This window comes from Gorilla gorilla, chromosome 4, assembly GCF_029281585.2.
Source record: "Gorilla gorilla gorilla isolate KB3781 chromosome 4, NHGRI_mGorGor1-v2.1_pri, whole genome shotgun sequence".
NCBI classification, from domain to species: domain Eukaryota; kingdom Metazoa; phylum Chordata; class Mammalia; order Primates; family Hominidae; genus Gorilla; species Gorilla gorilla.
In genome coordinates, this window is record NC_073228.2 from 156,641,935 (window position 1) to 156,656,588 (window position 14,654).

At 38.2% G+C, this 14,654-nt stretch overlaps 1 long non-coding RNA gene across 1 annotated transcript in view; it reads right to left on the bottom strand.

Annotated features, from left to right (window-relative positions):
- The window catches only part of LOC109026819 (uncharacterized), a 192,628-nt gene extending 179,751 nt beyond the window's left edge, over positions 1-12,877 (bottom strand). The window contains exon 1 of the long non-coding RNA XR_002005864.4: positions 12,820-12,877. This is a non-coding gene — a long non-coding RNA (uncharacterized lncRNA). The remainder of the gene's footprint in view (positions 1-12,819) is intronic.
- Positions 12,878-14,654: the final 1,777 nt, after the last annotated feature.

Genomic DNA, 14,654 nt, shown 5'->3' on the forward strand with positions numbered 1-14,654 from the left:
CTGTTGTATCTTATTGCTAGTCTTTACAGTTACTACAACTACACAAAAGCTTCTCTGGACATCCTGACTCTAGTTTGATATCATTCCTATTTATTAAGCCTCTCCTTGACCATTTCTTCTAGAAAAATCATCTATTAATTTATTCCTTGCCCCAAATCGAACATAGGTTTTCCTTTCTCTATACCTTTGTTTCTGCTCCTCTTTTTGTGTGAAATGTCATCCTTTTTTTGCATCTACCCATGCAAATTCAAGGTACATTTCTTTCATAAAGTATTCTCAGCCCATGGTGACCTCCTTCTTCTCTCCTCCAGCAGCACTTCCCACGTCTAGTATTATTTGGTATGTATTCGTTACTGGTGGAAGAGATCCGAGTTACCCCCAGTTACCAGTGGTATATCTGTACGCCTCTGCAGCAATTTTAGTCCCTGCTTCCTCAGAAAAAAGAATTTGACTGAGGGGCATAAAGCAGAAAAAGAGACTGAGGCAAGTTTCAGAGCAGGAGTGGAAGTTTATTTAAAAAGGCTTCAGAACATAAAAGAAAAGGTTCACTTGGCAGAGATCCAAGAGGGCTCCTGAAGGTCAAAGAGAGAAAAAGGGGCATTTAACCTTGATCCTAGGGCTTTCTAGGCTCACCTCTTTTCCATGATTCTTCCCTTAGGATGGGCTTCCCAAATGCTCAGTACCCTCCTTACCCTTAAGAATTGAGCAGGGGCAGTGTGTTTAGGAAGGTGTACACTTGCCCATCTGAGGCTTTCTTCCTTTGTCCTGTGGAGTGTACTAGGAAGGTTGTGCTTCATCATCTTGTCTGTTAATGCACATGCCCAGGAAGTTTTTCTCCCTGGCATCCATATTCAATTCACACTTTAACGTTAACAGCTATGGATAATCAGGAAATGTCCTCTCCCTGGCTTTAGAGATGTAGTGTGATAGTTATTGAACCATCACCTGATATTCCCAGTGGGTTGGAGGAGAGCCCTCTCCTGCCCCGCTCACACCTATCTAACTATCTGTAACATATTTATGGACTCCTCAAGGGCCTAGAATAGGGTCCACACACACATACACTGAACACCAAAATGAGGATGGAAGCCCTTTTCTACAATACTCATGACAGCTGTTAATAATCAGTTATTCCCACTGAACAATGAAGAAGCTCCAGAGAGACACTTTTAGTGATGTCAAATTAATATACAAATAAAAGCTAATTGCCTCCTGGGTTTTGTTATTATCTTTATAGACCCAGAGCCCTTAACATAATCTATGTACACAGAATATGTTCAGGAATAAATATTTCTTTGATAAACGAATAGGTGAATAAGTCTATCCAATACAGATGCCTCCAAGAATGCTACAGCCTTCATTCCAGAGCCTACAGGAAACCTAAATGGAAAGGACAGAGAAAAAATGAAGACAATAAGAGGGAGGTAAATATTAGTCACATCTAGGTGATGTTTGCCTGAGCTCTTAACTTCTCTGGATGTCAACTAAAAAAAAAAAATGTAAATGATATATTCTAGGACTAAAACCCTAAGTTACCCTATATCTAAACTGCTAAAGTAATTGTCTTCAATGTCATGAAAACATTTATCAAGAGAAGAAAAGGCTCAGGTAGGCCCCAGTAGCTGCTTTTACATATCTGAAAAGATCATTCAGTTTTCAGCTCAATAGAAAGAAATTTCTTACAGTAAAATCTAGTCAAGGTCAGATTAAACTTCTTTTGGAGATGAGTCACATGACACTAGCAGCATTGAAGAATACATTGGACAGCTTGGCAGGAAATCATTAGAAGGCATTCAAACAGCCGAAGAGGGCAGGGGAGACTTGACCACCCTAAATTCTTCCCCAGCCACATGAGACTGTAATCCAGATGGCTCATTCCAGGGCTAACTGGTAATTTACTGTGAGTATCACATTCAGAGCATACAAGCCATTCTCTGAAAGGGCCTGATTCCTTTATCTCATGAGGACACAAGCTATATTCTTAAACCTTGCAACTTCCTATGCTCAGTGACAAACAAAGGAATCATCACAATGAAGAAAAAATGAAAAAAACAAGTAGCTGCTTAAAATTACTATTATTGTTGCTGCTGTAAAGAAAAGCATTTGTTGATTTCCGCTCTTGTCCTACTCATAAAATTACCAAGATGCTTTTCCCAGGTGTGGAGTAGCTCTTTTGATTACAGGCTGTTTGAATATTACATTTCTTCCCAGACAGCAACTTTATGCTGTAGGCAAATTGAGCTGTTTTCATATAAATACAGCCAGTCCTTCAGCAATATTTTAATTACCAACTAAATGGGTACTTGACTTTCCCCCCCACAACCCACCACACATTACAATCCTCTGAATGACCTCCCTAATTCAGGTAGACCCATGGGAAAATCATTAAACCCAAAATTGAAGTGTTTCCTAGAATTCCTCCATTATAACACTTATTCATCATATACACCGTGCAATAATACCTTCTCCAAGTAACCCAAAGCCCTTTCTTGGTAGAGAAAGCTCCATAAAAATAACTGATGTCTGCTGAGTACGTAATGTGTGTTACTTACATAGTGCTCACAAAACTGATGAAATAAATATTATCATTCCCATTAATTAAATGAGGAGTTACTGAGGCTTTGAAATTAGGTAAATGGCCCAAGGGGACATAGTTAATATGCAGTGCAGCTGGAATTCAACCCTATGCCCATTTTGTTTTAGAGCCTGAGTTCTTTACCACAATGTTATGCTTTAAGTCATTGATTCTCAAAACGTAGCCCCTGAATCATCAGCAGCAGCATAACCTGGGAACTTCTCAGAAATGCAAATTTCCAGGCCCCACTATATTTACTGAATCAAACTCTGTCTTCCAGTGATTCTGATGTATTCTGAGAACTACTGGGCTAAGCAAATAATGTATCTCTACTCTGTGTCAAGAGTCATGCTAGGTACAATATAAGCTACAGAAGAAGTTTGGTTTCTTCACAGAAGAGTTTATGATTTAGGAAAGAAAAAAAAGATTAAAATAAAAAGAATGAGTAGTATAGAGAAACACACATAGAATTTAATAAATATTTGTTCGTTAATTGAAATAGATTCGAAATTGTAGGCTGAATGATTTTGTGGATTTAAATTTTCTGCAACTTCCTTTTCTCCCTCCTGCATATCTATTCAAGCTTGGGAAATATTTTATGAAGCTTAACAAAAATATTTCATTTTCAGATACACTTATGTATGTGTCTCTTAGTCTACTATGTATTTCTAATGTTTGTGTGATGTTAGTATGCTTTTTGTTGTTGTTTTTTTTTTTTTTTTTGAGACGGAGTCTCGCTCTTTCGCCCAGGCCGGAGTGCAGTGGCGCTATCTCGGCTCACTGCAAGCTCCGCTTCCCGGGTTCATGCCATTCTCCTGCCTCAGCCTCCCGCGCAGCTGGGACTACAGGCGCCTGCCTCCGCGCCCGGCTAATTTTTTGTATTTTTAGTAGAGATGGGGTTTCACCGTGTTAGCCAGGATGGTCTCTATCTCCTGACCTCGTGATCTGCCACCCCGTGATCCGCCCGCCTCGGCCTCCGAAAGTACTGGGATTAAAGGCATGAGCCACCGCGCCCGGCCTGTTAGTATAAGTACCTTGCATTTTAATTTTCAGAAGACTTTCCAGTAGAGAAGGACACTTCTTCAAATGGACTAATCCCAAGGAGCTGAGTTCTGAATCTGCCATGTATACCCCACACAGGTTCTGCTGAACAGTGGAAGGAGGCCAGGATGGGAAGTTTGTCAAAGGGTCACACTAAGGTTCATTCTGCAACCCATCTACACTCCTGAGTGTTTCCCAAATGCTGTGGCATCACTGTCAACATTGTTAACTCATCCTCTCAGAAATAAGGCCTTCATTTTCTTTTAAAAACAGGATTAGAACCTGGCAGGCCATCAGTATATAAATTTGTTTAATTTAGTCAGTGATTCTCAACAAGGATAGCTTCATCCCAAGGGGGAACTTTTTGTTATTACAACTGTTTGATGCTACAAGCTTTTACTGAGTGAGATCAGAGATGTTAGAAATCTTGCAATTCATCAGACCTATACTAAGAAAAATTGTCCTATATCCCCCAAACTTTCTGAATACCTTGCCAGGCCCTCGGGAGGTGGAAAATACAGTTTATGATAATCTGAGCCTAGAACCTAAGTAAATTTTACACATAAACAAATGGTGTTTTTGCATGGTTTTATGCTAAATTTTCTAGGAATGTAACTGTAAGGTAAATCAAGGGAAGATCATATTTTTTTCATAACTTTATCAAGACTTATTCACTATTTCAATAAAGCATTCAGTCATCAGTATTGACGTTCTGTTTGTCTTGCTAATGATACACCAATATCAGTAGGTACTTGCAGCTTTGACAGTCATTATGAATTTAAATGTGTATGTTAAGCCTCAATTTTGAAACAGCAATTATAATAAAAAGTATTGATTATATTCAGATATATATTGTCTTATTGTCATATTTCTCTCAAATCTGAACATGTTGTTCATTATAAGTAGATGTGGCTGGGCAGGGTGGCTCATGCCTGTAATCTCGCACTTTGGGAGGCCGAGGCAGGAGGATTGCTTGAGCCCAGGAGTTTGAGATCAGTCTGGTCAATAAAGTGAGAGCCCATCTCTCTCAAAAAAAAAAAAAAAAAAAAAAAAAGATAAAGAAAAAGTACATGTGTTGTAGAATACTGTATCAAGGTAACAAATAATATAATTGTATTATAAATGAATCTTTTTGTATTACTTTTTATATTTGGATTTTATAAAAATATGATTTTATTGATTACCAGAGATGGTGAATTCCTCTTCAAAGGGTTTAATTGAGTAATGTCCTTGTCCTTGGTTCAGAGGCCTCACCTCCTTGTACTTTCTGTTTCTAGCCTGCTAGCAGCCCTCCCACTCTCATTGTGCACCCTGACTTGCCCAGACATGTCCGAACATGTCTTGTGCTGTAGCAGAGGGACCACTCCTTCCCCCTCCCTCCCTTGCAGATGGAACGTTTACCTTAACTGGAAAAGTTTAAGTCAGCCAACCAGGGTCAGCCTAGATTGTGCAGTCCAACCCTAGCTAATAGGGGAAGGACACAGGGATAGGGACTGCATTACGAATAAAAACACCTTCTCTCCTTTGTTTGGTGTGCTCTCACAGCAGCCAAAAGTGCAAGTGGCACCCTTCCGAAGAAGTAAATTTGCCTTACTGAGAAATCCTTTGTTTGAGTGCTCATTTTCCTTGCAACTCTGAGCTCTTGTTTCTAACATTGATGAAAATGTTGATTTGATCAAAGTATGCATCAAAGTTGGTTATATTATAAGCTTCATATCAGGATATGAAAAACATTATGAAATATTTGTTATTAAAAAGGAGCTCTGGGTCAAGTAAGGTTGAAATATGAATAAACAAATGATGTTTTGATGTATACATTTTTCTGTATTACTCTTCCTAGACTATAAATGCCACAGGGCCAGGCATCTGTTACATTCACCATTGTAACACCAATGCCTAGGATAGACCATCTCACCTAGCAGGATCACTCACTCACTCTACAAACATTTGCTGAGCATCGCTGAGTCAGGCACAAAGGGAACATACCCATGGATAAGACAGCAACCAACAAATGGCAAGTAGTATACATATAGACTGGAGCAAGTCCTGGCAGGAAAATACAGGTGGTAGAAGAACAACCTAGGATGGGTGTAATTTGACAGCATGGTAAAAGCAGGTCTCTCTGACAAGGTGACTTTTGTAAAAAGGCTGAGCTGTGAAAGTAAGCCGGCCATGAGAGAGCCCTGAAAGAGCATTCTGGGCAAAGGGAACTGTGACACAAATGCCTAAGGCATGGTAGGGATGAGCTTGACCTCAGGACAGAAAGCCAGATGTGTGGCTAGAAGGTATGATAGAGATTATGGGAGATGAAAGTGATACAAGGTGAACTGAAAGAAGCAGTCAGGCGCCAAATCTCACTTGGCCTCATGGGTCTTGGTAACACATTGGAATTTTATTCTGAGAGCAATATGAGGCTACTGGAGTCTTTTAGGGAGAAAAGGAATATGATCAAGTTTCCATTTTAAAAAGATTACTCTGGCTGCAGTGAGAAGATTAGACTATTCAATGTTCACTAGTTATTTGAATAAGTAAATGCCCAAATAAATACATTTTTTGCATGAATGAATGAATAAATCTATGAATTCAATGACACAAAAAATGCCAAGGGCTGCAGCCCTATGCTGGGCTCACATGACACCTCACTCCTCCTTTACCTTGCTTTATAACCTCCCATCTGTCCCTTTCTGAACCTCAGGTTCCTCACGTTAGGAAAATAAGGCCTTGAAGATCCCCTCCAGCTCTGGAAATAGTTCAATAACTCCTGCCAACCCCACCCCACTGCCAAGGCTCTCAGGCTGCAAACAGCTGAAAAGGAACGATGAATGCCTCTGCTCTGTTTATCATCCTCGCTTTGGCATTTCATCTGCAGCTGGAGCCCTCTCTGTAAGACCACTCAGCAGCTATAAGCTGACTAATTTCCATGTTGATTGCAAAGCTAGAAATGTACACACTTGTAATTCTTATTCTTGGCCCAAATGCTTCTTGTCGGCAGTATCTCTGACGATGAGGCGCTGACACCACTCACTAGTTATTGTCTGACGTGCTTGCTATTGATATGAGTGGGTTTAGGAAGATGCACAATTTGATAATCAGACCCCATCTGCAAAGCAATCACGAGTCACATTATGGAGAAAATTTAAGTAAATGCTGGAGATGTGACTGTCTTATTTTCAACTTCCCTTACCCTAGCAAAGACTGAGTAAACAGATGTTGATGTATGAAACAATTTTGTATTTTTTTTAAATATAAAGAGCATCTCCCAGTGCTCTAGCATTTAATATAAGTACAGCAAATGACAGGCTATAAAACAAAATGCTTTTATGTGTGTGATCTCCTTTTGCAAATGCATTGTATTAGAGTTGTAAAGTAATACGTGTTTGGTGAAGACATTCTGACCATGGAGAAACATACGACATTGAAAGAAAATATCCCTGAAGTACATTTCGGTATCACCCCCAGGATGATGTAGTGCCTGAGGGCAGAATTTCTGGTCAGACTACATGGATTTAAGTCCTGTTTTCATCTTGCAGATCATTTTCTGTTCTGACCTCAGACTTACTATTTCACCTCTGTCCCTCAGTTTTTTCATCTGTGAAGTGGAAATAAAAATAGTACCCTCATAACAAAGTTGTGATGCCAATCAAGTTAGTTAATGAATATAAAGCATTTAGAATAGTGCCTGACACATATTAAGAACTCAATATATATTTACTATTCTCCGTCTTATCAATTTTATTACTTCTCCTCTTCGAAGCCAACCATATCTCATGGTGTCCTACAGCTTTCAGTCTAACAATTCATCTGCCCACATACCCTTTATTTCTATTTTGTTAATTAAAAATGAAATGATAGGTATGACAGATTTTCAATTCTTTCCACTCAAAATGTATCATGGGGATTTTATTAATATGTAGATCTGCATCATTAACAGTTGCATGGTATTTAATCTTAAGGATGGACTAGTGTTTAACCGTTTTTCAATTAATGAACACTTAGCCTGACTCTAACTTTTTACTGCTACAAATAGTGTTAAGGTAAACTTTCCTATCAACATATCTATCTTTGCCCATTTGTGAGAATTTCTGTACAGGACAGATGCTGAGAAGTACATAATCTCATTTGTATCATCACAAAAACTCTAAGGGAAAACAGGGTGAGTGAGTGCTGCCATTCACAAAGGGGGCAAATTTTAAAAGTTGAAGAAATTTCCTTAACTCCTCACAAATGCACTCTTCATAGTACATGATGGAAATGAGACAAATACTCAAGTCTTCCATTTCCAAACCCTATGCTCTTTCTACTAGATGATGAGTTGATTAAGGATTTGCTTAGTGTGTCTGATGACTTTTGCAGCCTGCAAAGTTGCCTGTATTAAAAATCTTAATAGATTTATTAGCTCCAGCTGCAGGTGAGCCTGTCAGGCCTGACTATAAACTGATTGCACATAACTAGCCATGTCTCCTTTTTATACATGTCCATAGATAATTCCCCATCCTTAAACATGGGTTAAAGATAATATTTACTGATAACATGGTAAAGACACCATACAGGGGATACAAAGGAAACAAAGTTGAAATCAGATCCTGTGGAGAGACTTTGCCCTCCATCAGCTCACAGTCTAGTAGATAGATATGAAATGTGTGTAAATAATTAAAATACAGATTAGATTGATCACTCAAGCAAAGTGACAAATAGCAACTCTCTAGGGCTTAAGGAAGAAAAGACTGGTTATTAAAAAACATAGCCTACCCCTTCAAGCCTTATCCTGAGTGTCCTGCCACCACATCCCTAAAGTAAATTAGGTATGGCATCAATCCTGTAACCTCATCATTTGAGTCCTTGCCATCCACAGAATGACTATTTACTCATGAATGGACAGTACTCTAGCACTCAACCAAAAATGCTTAACTTTTGTCACTTAATTTGTGAATACAGATTACAAAATTTATATATATATATATATATATATATGTATATACATATAGAAAACTGTTGAGATTAAATGTGTAGCTGAAATGGTCTATCCAAAAGTTTGGCTTGTTAAAATCAACTTTATATCATATTTTGGCAATATTCATTCAGGTGAATTCCATAAAAAATTCTATTTAGTGCATTGTTATTAAAATTTTTTGAAAAATCAATAGCAATTCTTATAATGGTCTCTCTGGTCATTATCAAGCTATTCAAATATATTTTCATAGCATTTGTTAGAGTCATTCTTTAGCAGCTTTTATGCCATGGTTTAACTCTACTATATTGGTACAAATGAAATTCTATTTCTTTTTGATGTTTGTGGTTATTTAAAATCCATAATCAGGCAAAGGGGGAAATGGGGTGGTCCTTAGCACTCTGATCCCTAGAATGAATTTTATCTTTTTACTGTAGGCATAAAAATAAATACCAAAAATGCCAGCTATCTTAGCTATATTAACCAGTGTTCGCTATTAAGAGGCTGAACTTGTTGGATGCTACTCATAGCAGTTTTAGGTGTAAACTTGCTTATCAATGCTCTTTGAAATTCTAATTTGTTTAAAAGACTGATGCTGTTAATATCTATTCGATTTTTTCATATGGAAATATTCTGGCTCAGAGGCTGCCAATATACAATTCCACATCCTACTTGAGCAGTGATTATACTATAGATAAAAAGGTGGTGTAAGAGAGGCAGGTATACACATAAGTTCATAATCACTAGTATCTTTGTTAGTAACAACTAATTCTAATTCTAGAACAGTGAAATAAAATATCTCCTGACACGTTGCAAATATCTATGAGTTTCGGAAAAAAAAGAAAGAAAAGAACAATTTGATTGGTTCAGTGGAAATGAATCAGGAACATATGCCTTGGATTTCTCAGTACGGGAACATGGCTGGCAAAATTCATTTAAACTATGCGGAACCCATAGTGCTTGAAAATGAGCTTGACAGACTGAAAATATATCTGTGCTATCCTATGAGCAATGCAAATAACTCTTGAATTAAGCCCAGATTTTTTTCCAACAGGCCATGAAACCTAACTGTATAATAACAGCTTGCATTTCCATAGCTCTGTTTTTCTGCCTCAACAATCCTGAAATACCGCGAGCGATGCATCCATTTTTCCTCTTTTCGCTTACAGCAGAATGTTTCGGTGGGACAGAACACACACACACACACACACACACACACACACACACACACTCGCTCTTTCTCTATATGTATATATGTATATGTATACACACATATATACATATATACACACACATATATATACATACACACACACACACATACACACACACACACACACACACTGATGTTTTCTGGAGTTCAAAAGAAGAAAAACAGCCACCATCAATTAAAAGCTTACTGTGAAAACAAATGCAGTTGCAGGACACTCTAAAAGCATTCATGCATGTAATACTTTCAACAAATACAGAAAATAGGTTGTCTTGTCAATCTCTATTTTAAAGATGTGAAAACTGAGGTTTATAAGTAACTTGGCAAGTTAGAAATTGACAGAACTCCAGTCTGACTTACTACTTAGCTAGTAATTGTAATCACTATGTTCTACTTAGCATTACCAAAATACGACAGTTAAGTCTGAATTTCAGATAAATGATTAATATTTTAGAATGGATATGATCTATGCAACATTTAATGTCATGTTTATACTAAAAATAGTAATTTAATAATTTTTTAGTATAAAAATGTGCCATATATTATTTAGGATATATTAATACTTAAAAGTATTTGTTATTGACCTATAATTCAAATTAACTGGGTGTTCCATGTTTTAATTTGCTAAATCTGGAAATCCAACTTCTATTGCTTCCTTAAATTAAATACATGAGACAAGAGATGGAGTTTGTGGATTAGAGAAGTACATCTCTCTACAAAGGAAAACAACATCTGAAATAAGGCTACAAGTAGCAGAAACTTTTCACCAACCAGTTTTTGGGCTCAGAAAGGATACGCATGCCATTACAGTTGGCAAACAAACAAACAAACAAAACACAACCAGTTTTAAAAAACATTACTCAACTCCTGGTTTCCTAAAAGCCCCTTCCTACTTTCAAGAGTATTGTGGGACAATTAATTATTCTTAGAAGGAACATAGTTGATAGCTATTTTAGATAGATACTTGTTATTTGGGGAACTTATTAGAGAGAGCATGAGGTCACTGTCCACCTGAGTAGGGGAGGAGAAAGGCAAACACTGAGGAGGCAAAGAAACCCAATATGTGCATTATGGGTACCACAGAGGAGCATGCTCTCTAGAGAGGGGTCCAAAGACTAGGAGTCGATAGTCTTTGTGAATCTCTTACCCTCTATCTTGTTTAGTGTTAGAGTCTCAGTTCCCAGCACAGTGCTTGGCAGTGTTGGTACCCAATAATTATTTGTGGAATAAATGAATAAACGGATTTTCTCATCTGTAAACATCAAAGAATGTAACCAACTCAGGCAGAACTGCAATGTTTCAAACCAGGCCTATTATTTTTGCAGATTTGTCTCTGGGGTTACCTTAACAGAATGGCTCCTGAAGGCAGGCAGGGAAATCCTGGCACAACTCTTACTTCAGCCAGAGCACCTCCTGGTCTAGCTCTTTAATACATTGAGGTGCAAATGAGATTTCACTTAGAAATAGTTCCATTGTAAAAATTAAATAGCTATAATAATATGTTTAAAATTTAGGAGAAAAATCTCATTTCTCAGGCTTTTTTTTTTTTTTCTCTCTACCCATGGTCTATTCTCCAAAGCAAAATGATCTTACATGCTTGCTCAAAGCCCGCAGGTGAGGACTGAGAAGACACGATCTACAAGACAGCAGAGTGGAGATGAACCCTCAAAAGGACTTCTCACCCCTGGTCTCCAGTTTTCCCAAATGATTTTTCTCAGTAACCTCAAGTCTTGCCTGAAGAGATAATTACTTGGCAAATTAACAGTACAAAAAATGAGGGAAAAAATCATGCACAATCTCTCCAGCAGTTTGTCATATTGAAAATACAGCATAATTGATTCTATTAACGCACCAAGGGAATACAAAACCATAATCAGTTTTTCTGTCGTGTTTATATCTATAGTGATGGAAGTCTAATTGCATAATTTATCATTACGAAATAACTGTACAGATTACAGGTATGCGTAGTAAACAGCTGGATGGTGTTAACTAGCTTTTGTATAAATCATTGTAGGCCCTTTTGATTCAGTACACAAATCAGTCTGGGAAAACCTCAATTTTGACCATGTTCAACTATATTATAATTCTCACGTTAACTGTTTCAATACCTACGTATGTCACTAGCTCAAGCTCTGGTCATCTCAGAGGGCATGTTACAGGAGGGCGACCTTAAAAATGCCCTCAAGCCATGCTCCGGTCTGCACAATAGCCTTCAATGGCTTCCCGTTAGCACAGAAGAAATTCAGACTGCTCAGTCCTTATCTCCAGCCCCTTCTCTTTAGGCCCTACCATGCACCCATTATATCAGAGCTATATCAGATTACTTTCCACTCCTTGAAAGCTCAATCTTCTTTATCTTTTCTGGTCCTTTGTTCATTTTTCTAAATCCTACGGTTTTATATGTGGATTAAAATGTCTTTAAATAAAAACTATTTGGACATCAGGCATGCTTCTAGGCACATGTCTGTTATTAAAGTAAAGCGGCAAGCTTCAGAGAAAACAAAATAGATAACAATTATCCCTATTTCTCCTGTTAAGCACAAATAAAAATGCTGAACATTATAAGACAGACAGAAGACGACTCTGAAAACTGGGCAGAAGGTGGCAGACTGGATAGGGAACTGTGCCCTGAATGATGACATGGCTATGAGTTTCCTGGGTTTTCTTTTATTTTGCATCAGACAACTCAGACTAAGTGCTGGTGAAGGCAGCTAACTGGAAATACCGAAAGGCACAAACAAGCCAAGCAACATCAAAAGACTTTCTCCAGTCAAAGCAGTGTTCAGGCAAAACCAGAAAATGTTTAGCCAATAATGGCACTCCTGCAGCCACTCTGACTCCTCACTTCCATGTTGTAACAAGGAGTGCCAGCCTCCCCCAACCCACCAGGGTGCTGTCTGAGAAGGCCAAGTGAGGAACTGAAACTTTTATCCCTGCTGGGCAGTAACAAGTTCCAATCCCTATCAGTATCAGAGTAAATCATATGGGGGAACCTGGACTTCCACCCAAACCCAGTAAGAAGGCACACCTTCTCTCCCTCCATACCTTCTCTCCTTCCAGGTGGTGTATCAGGAATGTCACAGGAGATGTCATTACAGAGACTGTAAACATAAAAAGGAGAATAAGGGGCTATATGGACAATTCTACACTTACACATTTGACAACTTAGATGAAATAGATCAATTCCTTGAAGCTATCACAACACATTCAGTGTAAAACGGAGAATTTGAATAGCCCAATAACTATTAAGGAAATTAAATTCACAATTTAGAAACTCCCCATAAAGGAATCTCCAGCCCCAGACAGTTTTGCTGAAGGATTTAACCAAATGATTAAAAAGAAATAACACCAATTCCACACAATCCCTTCTAGAGCAAAGAAGAGGAGGAGGAGGAAATACTTTCCAATTCTTTTATAAAGCTAGGATCCCTCTAATCGCTGATACTAAATCAGAGAAAGTACAAAAAAGAAAACTATAGACCAATACCCATCATGACATGGACACAAAAATCCTTAACCAAATATTAGCAAAAGAGTTTAGCAATAGGCCAGGCCGGTGGCTCATGTCTCTAATCCCAGCATTTGGGAGGCCAAGTTGGGTGGATCACTTGAGCTTTGGAGTTTGAGACCAGCCTGGGCAACGTGATGAAACCCTGTCTCTACCAAAAATACAAAAAATTAGCTGGGCATGGTGGCGTGCGCCTGTGGTCACAGCTACTCAAGAGGCTGAGGTAAGAGGATTGCTTGAACCTGGGAGGCAGAGGTTGCAGTGATTTGTGATCACGCCACTGCACACCAACCTGGGTGATCGAGTGAGAACCCCCCCCCCAAAAAAAATAATAAATAATTTAGCAACGTATGGAAATAATTATAAATCACGACCAAGTGGAATTTATTTCTTAGATACAAGTCTGGTTCGATATTCAAAGATATGCCAATATAATCCAACATAGACCTAGGTTAGAGATGAAAATAGATAACATAGGCTGGGCACGGTGGCTCACGCCTATAATCTCAGCACTTTAAGAGGCCGAGGCAGGTGGGTCACTTGAGGTCAGGAGTTCGAGACCAGCCTGGACAACATGGTGAAACCCCATCTCTACTAAAAATACAAAAAATTAGCCAGGCATGGTGGCACATACCTGTAATCTCAGCTACTTGGGAGGCTGAGGTTGGAGGATTGTTTGAACCCAGGAGGCAAAGATTGCAGTGAGCTGAGATCGCGGCACTGCACTCCAGCCTGGATGACAGTAAGACTCCGTCTCAAAATAAAAAAAGATAACATAGCAATTTATGCAGGACCCATTGACAGTTACAGAAACTCTCCGAAATGTAGGAATAGAAGAAAATTTTCTCAACTTGATAAAGAGCATCTACACACACACACACACCCACACACCCACACACACACATATACCACAGCTAACGTTAAACTTAGTGGTAAAACACTGAATGCTTTTCCTCTGAGATTGGGGTACAAGACAAAGATATCTGCTCTCACCACTCTAATTTAGCACAGTGTTGGAATTTCTGGCCAGTGTGATAGGCAAGCAAAGAAAATAAAGGGCATACAGTTCAGAAAGGAAAAAATAAAACCACATTTGGAGATCAGAAGACTACTACAAATATTCTAAAGTATAATAATAATAAAAAAAGATGCACTAAATTTTTAAAATAAAAGGCAAAATATAAAAAAAAATTCCAAGAATCACCAAAAAAAAAAAAAAAAAAGAAAACACCTAGAACACAAAAGTTGGTTCAGCAAGGCCATAAGATACAGCATAAACATACAAAAATTAACCAAATATCTATATCTCAGCAATGGGCATATCAAAATTAAAAATAAAATGATGTATAAAAGCTCAAAAGAAAAAAAAATA